The following is a 12,368-nucleotide window of genomic DNA, read 5'->3' as shown; positions in this document are numbered from 1 at the left end:
CAGATGATGGTCATCTTCAGGCTGACTGGGGCAATGGAGAAAGGTTTTATATCAGCCATAGGGTGCTGTAGGTAAAGCACAAAAGGACACCAGGGCAGTGGAAGAAGTTTTGGGCTGGACAGGTCATCAGAGACATCATGGATTGATTGTGCATGTGCTGTCTGATCCTCTGGGTTTTCCTTTCCTGTAAAGACCATTCCCAATCACTGACAGATCCTGCAGCTCCTGGGAGTGGTTGTAAACAGGAGTAAAATGGTCTTTTTTTTCTGGGCAGGTCTCACCTCACGTCCTCTGGGTTGTTTATTCAGTCATTACAGGGCAGCTCACGGTTTTCATTAGATCTGACCCTGATCACAGCTCTGCTGAGCTTTGTCATCCTCCCCTTTCTCCATCCTCCAGTTCTCTGTGTCTTCCAGGTGGAAATAATACAGAACTGAGAAACAGAGAGGATTTGTCACCCCTCTCTACGAATCCAGGATGGAGAGGGTGTTTTTCCACCTGAGGATGGTTCATCCAAGCTGGACACACACACACACACACTCACCCACAAAAAACAACCAGAATCATTTTCTCACCAAGTCCTTGGGATGTTGGTGCTCAGTCCCACACTCCTGGCCATGCACAGCCCCACTTCCCACCAGAAGCTGTTGCTGGAGGAGTTTCTTTGGAGGAGATGTGGATGTATTTCCTCACTGTTTTCTTTGCATCGGAGCTGCTGGTGCTTTCCAGTGCTTTCAGGGTGGTGATGAGCAAATGGAAAATAAGAGAAAACCAAATCTATGCTTCATTCATCCTCCAGCCCTTCCCTAAGGCTTGTCCCATCTCCAGCTCCACATGAAAAGCCCTCCATCAAACCAAGGGGTTTGCAACCTCTCTTTCTGTTTCAAAGCACCTTTTTTTTCCTTTTTCAGAGGATCAGGAGGGATGGGAGAAGCGTTCAAAGCCCAAAGATGGTTCTGAAGTCCAAAGCTGGGCAAAGCAAAAGGGTTTGTTTCACACCTGTGACGGAGCAGAGAGCCCAGGAACCCGTGAGAGCAACCCCTCCCTGCAAATCAGGTCATTTATTCAGCGAGGGGAAAAAAGGCTTCCCAGGGCTCAGAGCATTAGGGCAGAAATCAAAGAGCATTTGAAGGAGGAGGGAAAGCCAAACCCTGGCTTTGCCATTCCTGCCCTCCTGTTGGACCCCCACAGCCTGGCAGGCACCAAGGGAGGCCAGGAAAATATTCCACTCTTCACTTACCACTTCAAAACCTCGGAGCCACCCTTCCAGGGGGACTCGGGGCAGCTGCCACACCGAACTCCAGATATTTTCCTAGCTGGCAAATCAAAAAAAAAAACAAACAAACAAAAAACCCTCCATGTGCCCGTTGTCTGGCTCTGTAGCCAATGTACACGGAATGATAAAGCCCCTGGCACACATCTTGGGAGAGCTAAATATAGATTTTGGAAGGGAATGTGGTAATATTTCCTTTAGATGTGTGGTGCAGATGTAATTACTGCTCCGGAGATGCAGCCGCAGATGACGCAAGATGCCCTTATGTAATCAGCTTCATTATGCAGATATGGAAATTTTCCCTCCCTGGCCCGTCCCCTACTCTCCCCTCAAAGTCCTTCTTTTTGGTTTTCACCCTCAGCTCTCCGTGGCTCGTCCCAAAGGTGATGGGGTGAGGTCCACAGGCTTCCAGAAGGGCAGTTCTGGAAGTGGAAAGTGGAAAACCCATCCCTGGGTTTCCCCGTCCGTCATCCCTCAGTGAGGGAGCAAAAGGAGTTAATGGCTTGGAATCTGCTGAGTTGGCTTCAGCAGGGCTGGGAGAAGGCCCCTCTTCACCTGATGGACAGGAAGGGGGTCACACTGGAGCCAGGTCTCCCCTGGCATCTGCTGTGGCTTGGACGTCAGCAGACATCAGCATCCTCGGCCATCTGCTCCATCCCCCCACTCTGGAGCAGCACCTGTATGGACAGTCCCCTGATCCCTCCCCAGGAGGGGCTGGGGGATGCCCAGGCTGCCAGGGAACCACCAAGGAAAGCTGGTTTGTCCTGGCAGGGGGAAGGCTTGGTGGGACACCCTCGCTCCACAGGTTTGCTCCAGGGTGCAGGAGGATCTCCCACGTGACCCACAAAGTCACTCCTGGCAGGGTGAAATCACAGCATGATCAAAGGTCTCCAGCCAAAAATGCTTCCAAGCCAGAGGGATTTTTGCCTAAACCACAGTGATTTTTGCCTGTGGATCCTTTCTGACTTTTGTCCATTTTGTTGCTCCAAATTCCCTCTGTCCCATTGCCTTTCTCCTGTGGCTGGACAGCCCACAGAGGTCAGAGCCATGGATATCTCCAGGACATAGGCTTCCTCCACCACCAGTGCTGGTCAGAGGGGACACAATCCCCTGGTATGGCCAGTAAATCCTGCCTTGACCACAAATATTCAGGAATAAAGGTTGATAAGTATCATGGAGGCATCACCCTGTACCTGCAGCACACATGGCTGAGCACCCTTCTGGTCCTACCCTCTTCCATCCCTCTTCCTGGTCAAATCTGGGTCCTTCCCAGGAGAGGGGTGTCTCCTAGTTCTGGGCCATCCTGTCACCACCAAAATTGCAAATCCAGGTCATGAAGACCTTTCCTTCTTGTTTTCTCCCCATGGCATCCGAGCCAGTGCATGGATTGAGGAGGATGAGCCTGGAGATGAACAAGCCTGAATCCTTCAGTGGCTGGGAAGCAGAGTTTGGAGAGCTGGGGAAGGGGGAATTGGCCATTCTAAAGAAAAGGAAGTGAGAGAGCTGGTGGCTGGAGCAGGACTGGAGACAAAACCACTGGCTCATCCACTGGGGAAACTGGTTTCCAGACACGGTTCAGTGCCAGTGACTGCAAAGGAATTTGTCTTCTGGGCAGGGAATACCCACATTCCTCAGAGGACAAAGAAGCCATGGGGAAGGCAGTGGCTGGGGGATTGTTTATAGCACTCAGGCCATTTATTAACTGCAAATTCCCGGAGCTCAGGGCCATCAGCTGGTCATGGATTCGGATGGAATTCCAGCCCACACCCACCTCCAGTCAGCCTCAGCCCTCTCTTTGGGAGGGATCCAATACATGGACTGTGTCAGCTGGGTGCTTGGGGGCTGGAAATGGAGTGTAGACCTTGGGTCCTACACAGAGGCTTTGTAGCCACCACAGAGGTGCTCCAGGCTCCCTGCTTGGTCTTCTGCTGCCCCTCCAGAAGCTCCTTCTTCCCAGGACTTTGGGATTCTTTTGCTTCTGCTTTTGCTGAAGCCATTCAGCCACCAAGTCTTGCCCAGACGAGAGGTTGGCCGTGATGGGGCTCAAGCTGGATGGGACATCACGTGTACACAAACCTGATGAGAATCGAGCCAGATGTTCCTCCCTGAAAAAAACCTCCCACCCTGAGCCAAGGGTATTGTGCCAAATCCCTAATTCCAGATATGGACGGAAATGGCACTTTCAAACAGGATCCATGAACACCTGGTGATTTCAGTGGAAATCCAGCCCTCCTGGCTGCCAGTTAGTTTGCTCCAAGTTATTTTTACCAGACTTGGCCTGATGCTTTTGGACTGTGAATGGGAGGTTTATTTCCTTGATTCTGAATGAGCACCCAAAGACATTTAAGGAATGGTTTTAAACTAAAAGATGAGAGATTTAGATTAGACAGAGGAAAAAGTTCTTCTCTGTGAGGGTGGTGAGACCATGGCAGAGGTCATCCAGAGAAGCTGTGGCTGCCCCTGGATCCCTGGAAGTGTCCAAGACCAGGTTGGATGTGGCTTGGAGCAACCTGGGCTAGTGGAAGGTGTCCCTGCCCGTGGCAGGGGGTGGAACTGGATGGTCTTTAAGGTCCTTTCCAACCCAAACCATTCTGAATCTATTATTCCATGATTCTAGAAGTTAGTTGGGAAACCTGGTAACACCTGGCATCTCCAAGGATTATTGGTCACTGCCCATTGGAGACCTCATTGGCATTGGCACCATTGCTGCCTCTCTTGGGGTTGTCCAGCCAAGGCATGAAGGGAGAGCAGGAAGAAAGGACAACACTGCTTCCCCACACACTTTTTTTTCCAGTTCCTATGTTTTAGGTGAAGGTCTTGCCCAGCATTAACATGGTTTGATCTCCTGTGAGAGAAAAACATCTCCATCCAACCCTACAGGGGCTGTGAGGTCTGAGGGGTTGGTGAACCAGACCCCACTTCCCCTGTTCCTCTCATGAGCTGCAGGGAGGAAGGTGATCATTTAATGTTCATCTCTTCAGTTACAATGAGCAGGCAGAGGACAGGAGGCCTGTTTGACTTGGGACTTTTACAGACCCTTTTGGAGGCACAGGGCAGGAAGGCTACATGGTTTGGGATTTTTACAGACCCTTTTACAGGCCTGACCCACATCCCATGGCCAAGCCACCACACCAGAGCATCCCAGCACACACACACACCGAGCTTTCACCAGCTGCACATGGAGATGCAGGAGCCTCTCCTGATTTATGGGAAGACCTGGGCCATGCACCAGGCTGTGGTTTGCCAGCACTGAGAGGCTTTGTCTGCCCCGTGTGGATACAGGAGGAGACAGCTTATACCAGCAGGGATGTTTTTTTCCAGAATAGGAAACCATCCCTCTGGATGACTAAACCAGAGTCTTTTGGCTTGTTCGTGTTGGCTCAAGCTGAGCAGGCAGCTGTTAAGGATTGGAGACAGAAAGGGTCCCCCAGTGCAGCAGCTGGCACCAGCCCAGCTTGGTGGTGCCAACCCAGCCTCAGGACCCCCTGCCATCCCCTGTGGCAGCTTGGAGAAGGTCCTCTCCCACCCCCAGCTCTGTGTGGGTGTGGAGGGGCCTCCCAAGGGCTCAAATTATTCCTCTTAACAAGCAGGAGCAACCTCTCTCAGCATCTGAAGTTCCATCCCAGTGCAGTGGTGGGATGTCACCATGCTGGGTGGGTGAACCCCCAGCTACTGAGAAGTTTTGTGGCATCATGTAACCCCTTTTCTTCTTGCCCAAATAAATACTGAGTGTCCACCTTTTTGTGACACTTTTCCTGGGAGCTCAGCCCCAGAGCTTGCTTGGGGATTTCATCAGCTTTGGTTGGATTTTCTGGAATGGCACAGCCATGCTTCCCTCCCCTGTGGCCCCTGCGATCCCTGCAGGGCACCCACATCAAATCAGACAGAGCATCATCTCTGCAGGAACACAGGGAAACCCTCGGATGTTTGACACCCACTGAGTGAAAGCAGGATCAGGCCCTTGCCCTGAAGATCAGCATGGAAATCTCTGCTCTGATAACAGATAGTGGGGAAGAGCTTCAAACAAAGCCTGGTGAGGAGGTGCTGCAGGAGATCTGAGTTCAGCATCCAAGCTCTTGGATGTCAAGCACTTACCAAGCACAGTCAGTTCACAGCTGAGGTCTGGAGCTGGGTTTAAGCTGTTGTGATGCTGGTTGGAAAGCTCTGGAGGCCTCCAGCCCAACTTCACAGCCCAAGCAGGACTGTCATCATCACCAGACCAGGCTGGCCTTGACATTTCCCAGCCATGGCACTAAGACATCCCGGGATGGAGATGCCTCCACCTCACTCACGACCTCACAGTATGTTCAGGAGCCAAGTGACCCTTATTTAGGATTTTTTTCTGCTCCTCGAGGCTTTGGAAATGATCTTCCCTCTAAATAAAGGAGTCTGGGTGGAGAGAGGAGGAAGGCTCTTGCTCACATCGGGATGTTTTGCACTGAGAACTTGCTCCCCAGAGCTTTAAAGGAAGAAATCCTGATGCAGGGAGTCGATGTCTCTGCTCCCATTTCCATCTCCTCCTCCACTTCACCACATGCCTGAGCAGACTGATGCTTTCTGCTCGTGTTCCCCAGGGAAAGTCCTGGGCCAGGGATGCTCCTTCAGGCCTCACTGCCTGTTTTTCTCCTTCTCTGATTATAATCTTAAACTGCACCAGGAGAGGCTTAGGTTGGACATTAGGAAGAAATTCCTCACAGAAAGGGTGATCAGACAATGGAAGGGGCTGCCCAGGTTGGTGATGGAGTCCCCACCCCTGGAGGTGTCCAAGGAATGACTGGATGTGGCACTCAGTGCTCTGGGCTGGGGGACAAGGTGGGGATGGGACACAGGTTGGACTCGATGGTCTCAGAGGTTTTTTTCCAACATAACTGATTCTGTGATTCAGGGCAGAAAATATGTAACCAGTTCTGCAGCTGCAGTCCAGGGATCTCCGGGATCTTTGGGATCTTGAAATGAAATGGCTCCAAGAGAAAGGGGATCACCCTGCCAGGGGGGGCTGCTCAAAGTGTGCCACTTCTACAAGGAAAAGGGAAAGGAAAACAGAAGGATACAGGAAAAAAAGAGTTTGGGTTTAATAGTCTATTTTTCCTTTCCTCAGGAGGTAGATGTTCAAAGCCTCTTCCCCAAGGCAGAAGAAGGATTTTTAGGGGGATAATTCCAACCCAGGCTGGAGGTCACCTCGTGGGGTTGGGTCTGGGTGCACAGTCCAACCATGGCCACCCAAAAAGGGCAGTGCAGAGACAGATAAACCCCCCCAAAGGGGTGAGACCAGGTCTTGGTGGTTCTGCTCATGGGGACAGGGAAACACAACAGCCTGGATGCAGCATATAGGGATGCTGGATGCCAACTGGGGGGTCTCTGCTGGCTCTCAGAGGTGGTGGAGGGGCTCTGGGGGTGGTGACTCTGGTGGGTGGAGAGGTTCACATCTCAGAGACCGCAGACCTGGCTTAGAAATGGGAGTTCAGGGTTCAAAAGTTTATGACTTGCCTGAGAGCACGGGTTATCCCAGCGTTTCCAGCATCCTCCAAAGTCTCTCCTATCATGATTTATTCATCTGTGGGAAGAGCTAAGACATAACTCAGCTCCCAAAGGGAGAATGAGCACAGCCTAAACCAGCTGCCTGTCTCCTGTGAGCTCTGCCCAGCCTGGGCCTGCTGCAGCTCCATGCCGTGATCCAAGGGCTCCTGTTTGGGCAGCTTCCCCAAATCCCACTGGGGACGAGGGTCCACATCCTGACAAAGCTCCTGGATCAGCTCTGGTTATTGCAGGAGCAGTTCTTGGCTGCTTCCAAGGTGCACACGCTGGGAATCTTCTGGCAATGCAGGAACCAGCCTGTTTCTTGGAATTCTTTGCCTCTGGAGTTAAAGGGCAAAATTAAGAGTTTGAGTCTCCACGGGGACCCATTCTGGTATAATTTACACCTTCCCCACGCACCCCAGCAGCATGTTTTGCCCTGGTTTAAATGCACTATAACCCATATTTGATTCTTTTAGCATTATTGGTGTTTTACTGTTCTTGCTGCTGTTTGCCCACCGATGCCAAGGCTGTTTGTGAGGCTCCAACCGGTGACTCCTTTGATCCACAGACATCCTGCCAACACAAAATTCACTTGAGCAAATAAGTCTAAATTAGTGGCAGCTTTGTGTGGCTTTATTTCCCTCCCTTCACCACTGCAAATAATCCCATGTAAGTGCTGAGGCCAGAGGGCTCCCGATGGGAATCCTGATTACTCTCCTGCCTCAGTGCTGGCAGCTGGAAAAGTAGGAGAAGGAGCTCTGGACCATCCTGTATCACTCTGCTCTGAATGATGGGGGGGGTTTGGATGGCAAAGCAGAGAGAGCAGAATCCAGGTCCAGCTTTTATCCAGGCTGGATGGGGCTTGGAGCAACCTGGTGTAGTGAAAAGTGTCCCTACCCATGGAATGGGCTAAATGGGCCCCATGGATGGAGCTAAATGATCTTTAAGGTCCCTTCCAACCCAAACCATTCTGGGATTCTATGGACACAACATCCTATTCACCCAATTCTCTACCCCTCTCTTCCCCTATTAGGAAGACCCCAAAATAACTATTTGAGGGGAAACAAGAGGGTTTGAGCCATTCCTTTTTTGAAAAAGCCAAGTTGTCAGACCCCAAACTTTCAATTTGAGCAAAAACAAGCTGTCAGAGCCTAAAATTCCCATTTGAAAGAGACCTCAGCTGTTGGACCCCCACATCCCTATTTATGCAAAAACAAGACTCCCGATCCTAAAATTCCCTTTTGAAAACAAACAAACAAACCAAAAAAAACAAAAAAAAAACCAAAAAAAACCCAAAACCAACCTCAAAACAGGCAATCAGACCCCAAATCCCTATTTGAGGAAAATCCATCTGTCAGGCCCCAAAATCCCCATTTGAGCAAAAATATGCCAGACCCCAAAATCTCCATTTGAGGAAAAACAGGCCATCATACCCCAAAATCTGCTATTTGAAAAAAAAAGCAAACCCAGCTATCAGACCCCCCAAATCCCTATTTGAGCAAAAACAAGCTGTCAGACCCTCAAATCCCTATTTGTGCAAAACCAAGCCGTTAGACCCCAAAATGCCCGTTTGAATAAAAGCAGGCAGTGAGGCCCCAAATCTCTATTTGGGAAAACCCAGCTGTTGGACCCCAAAATCCCCATTTGAGCCAAAACAAGTCATCAGACCCAAACTCCCGCTGGCCCATCTGAGCAAAAAGAAGCCATCAGACCCTAAAGCCCTCATTTGAAAAACAAAAAACAAAATAACAACAAAACCCAAACAAAGAAACAAAAACCTCCACCAAAACAAAACAAAAAAAGCCACAAAAACAATAACAACAAAACCCCAGAAAAACTCCAAAAACAATCAAACAAACAAAAAAAAAAAAAAAAACTCAACAACAATAAACCCCACAAAATACAAAAATTTTTTAAAAAAACAACACACACACACAAAAATTTAGCTGTTGGATGCCTTGGGCCCCTAAATTCCTTATTTGAGCAAAACCAATCATTCAGACCCCAAAATTCCATATTTGAAAAAACCTAGCTGTCTGGTCCCCAAATCCCCATCTGAGCAAAACCAAGCTGTCAGATCCCAAAATTCCCATTCGGAGTAAAACAGGCAGTTCGACCCCAAAATCCCTGTTTGAGCAAAACCAAGTTTTCAGATCCCCAAACCCCTATGCACGCCAAAAGAAGCCACCAGACCCCAAAATCCCCATTCGAAAATAAAAAAGGCAGAGTCAGACCCCAAATCCCTATTTCAGGAAAACCCAGCTGTGAGCCCCCAAAATGCCCATATGAGCGAAACCAAGCCATCAGTACCCCCCCAAATCCTCAAACCTGAGCCGGACGGAGCCGTCCCTCCCCAAAATCGCCGCCGGAGGTGGGCACAAAGAGTTAAACTCCCGCGGGCGCCGTGGCCAATCCCACCGAGCAGAGGGCAGCCCTTGGCCCCGGCCCAGAGGCAGGTTGCTCTCCGCAGGTATTATTTTGGAGTTTTTTTCCCGGGATACCGGGCAGCGAAACAATGAGTTTCGAGCTGGCCGAAGGATGGGGGAGCTGCAGGACGGACCCCTGGGCTGCCCAGGTAAATCCCGGTGGGTGCTTTTTTTCCGGGAATCTTTCCTTTCCTCTCCTTCCCCCCTCTCGCTGGGTGTCTTTGTTTGGGGCCAGGCAGGGGAGAGAAGGGTTTTTGGTGGATTAAGTGCGGGCTGAGCTCTTGGGACACTTTGCAGGTGATTTTTTTGGGGTGGGACCTCTCCAGCGGGCTGGGGTGGGAGCGGGGATGGGGTGCACGGAGGTGGGGTGATCAGGATGGGGGAAGCTGCTATTTTCCCCCCCTCTGAGCTCCCCCTGGATCCAGCTGGCAGCTCCCAGCACCGAGACCTTGCACCCTAGTGGGTTTTTGGGGCGCTCGGTTTAGGCTGGCGGGGGAAGAGAACACCATGTGGGAAGGGCCAGCCGCGGGGACTCGCTCCACGCGTGGTGTCGAGGAGGACGAAAGCGTTCCGGGCTGGCTCCGGTGCTCTTGGAATGGCTGGGCGAGTTAATATATCGGCGGGCTGGCGGCGTGGGAGGCGGCGTGGGAGCCGGTGGATGGCGTCTTGTTGTTTTCCTGCGGGAGCAGAGGGTTTGGAGAAAGGTCCTGGGAATTGGCAAGAGCGGCGCAGGGTGCGCGGGCGCGGCTGCTTGGAACCGCTCCGGGTGATGGATCATCCCAAAGGGCATGATCGGCCCTCCCCCTGCAACACCACGTGCAGGGCAGGGGTCTCGATCCTGCGGGGATCTGGGGGGATCTGGTGACTCCAGGGGGCCAAGGAGTGCGGCTGGAGCAGGGGGTCACATCGGGATCCCTGGGATGTGGGCATGTGTGAGGATGCTCAGGCAGGTGCCTGGGGTGCCAGGCAAGGCACTGCCAGCTCCATGCTGGGGAACTTCCAGGGGCAGCAGCGCCGTGCAGTGAACCGGGAGCTCCCTCATGCCCCCCGGATCAGGGAGCACCATGGGATCAGCCGGGAGCAGGTCGTCTCCAGCCACATTGCCAAAAGGGTTTTGGTGGATTAGTGTAGGGCTGAGCCAGTGGGACCCTTTGCAGGTGTTTTTGGGGGATGGGATGAACCCACTGCGCTGTGTTTGCACCGGGGGGTCGGAGCAGGGATGGGGTGTTCCAGATGGGGAAAGCTCCCCCTGGATCCAGTAGAATCCCCTTAACAAGGGGAAACTGAGGCACACAGGGCTGGGATGACCTCAAGTGCTCCAGCCCATGGCATGGAGCATCCCAGATGCTCAGCCCCACAGCCAGCACTGAGGCTGCTCCATCAAACTTCCCTTTCCCTATATCGAGTGAGCTCCGGGAATTTTCCATGTCCACCAAAGTTGGTGTTTTCTGGGCAGCCACTGGGACCTTACTGGGGACATTTCTGGGCAGCCACTGGGACCTTACTGGGGACAAGGGCACAACCAGCACTGAGCATCTTCTGAGGGCAGCCACAAGGGCAGGTGGGCACAGGTGAGACCGTGGCCTAATCCTTCCTGATGGACACCTGGGATTTGGGATGGCAGTTTGGGCTGGGCTTGAAACCACTGTGTCCCACTGGCATTCTACCCCTTGGGATGATGGGGACAGAGATGGCATGTCATGGAAAATCCCTCCTAGCTGCCCTCAGGTGCATCCTGGGGGATCCAAAATCCAGGGCTCTGACAGCAGACAGGGGAAAGGGGGGTAAATTCCCCTGAGGGTGAGGACTCTGGTCAGCTGGACAGCTCTGGTGTGGCTTCCCAAAACCTCCGTGGCAGGATAATTCCTGGTGGGAGGGTCCTTGGGGGGTGTCTAGACCAGCTCAGTGCTGAAGGCAGACTGAGCTATGGCACCAGACCCTACTTGGTCCATTCAGGGCTTGAAATACTCCCAGGATGGAGCCTAAAAAGCCTCTCTGGGACCCTGTACCTTGGAGATGCACCTTGTCACACCTCCAGGTCACCTGCTGAGGTTTCTCTGGGGCATTACTGCAGCCTTCACAACAACTTTTTATTTCTTTCCTTACTGGAGCAGCTTGAGATCAGTGCAGCCTGCCAGGTGCTTGGCTTTTAATCCCACACCTTTGCCTGCTCCTTTTGGATCCAGAAAATCCAGTGGGTTAAAACTGGGAACGCCCTGAGATGAGCTGGGGTGGAGGTGGGCTTGGGACAGGCAGAGCAGCTTGTTCTGGATGAGCAGTGGCAATGCCCAGATGGATTTATCGATTATTTTGCTGTCCACAGAGGGCTTTCCAGGCAGCTGGGGAGGTGTTCATTCCAGGAGCACCCTGAGGGAGCGGGGAGGGGGAAGGAGGACAAGCAGGACACGGAGCCAAGGCCATGTGCAGATTGCAGCCGTGCTTTGCCGTGATTCCCCTCCCGCCACTTCCCAGGGGACAGGGAGGGGTGGCACTGGACTGTGTCCCTTAAACACAGAGCAACTGAGGAGGAAAACTGATAGCAAAGGGGGAGGATTGGCAGGGAAGGTGGAGCTGGAGCAGGCTGCACTATTCGGGCTTTGTGGGGGAGAACAATGGGGCCTTTATTGGGGAAGGGAGGTGGCTGCTGGCAGGGACAGTTTGGTACACAGAGTGTCCCTTGGCCAGATGGGGGGACAGGGCACTGGCATGTGGGCTGGGACAGTTTGGTACCCAATAGTCAGCTGTGGGGGCAGGGAACTGGGACATGGGGTGGGACAGTTTGGTGCTCAGCATGTCCCTTGGCCAGGTGGGGGGGATGGGAAAATGGGACATCAGATGTGGGATGAGACAGTTTGGTACCCAATGTGCCCCTTGGCCAGCTGGGGGAATGTGGAAATGGGACATGGGATGTGGGATGAGACAGTTTGGTACCCAACATGTCCCTTGGCCAGCTGGGGGAACATGGAAATGGGACATGGGGTGGGACAGGTAACCAGTCAACTGAGGGGACAGGGAAATGGGATGGGACAATTTGGAACCCATCATGTCCTTTGGCCAGAAGGGGAGACAAGGAACAGAGACATGGGACACGGGATGGAAGAGGTTGGTACCCAGAATGTCCTTTGGCCAGCAGTTGGGACAAGGAATGGGGA

Source organism: Manacus vitellinus, unplaced genomic scaffold (genome assembly GCF_001715985.3).
Source record: "Manacus vitellinus isolate BGI_N305 unplaced genomic scaffold, ASM171598v3 scaffold_61_pilon, whole genome shotgun sequence".
Taxonomy (NCBI): Eukaryota; Metazoa; Chordata; class Aves; order Passeriformes; family Pipridae; genus Manacus; species Manacus vitellinus.
This window is presented reverse-complemented; position numbering follows the sequence as displayed.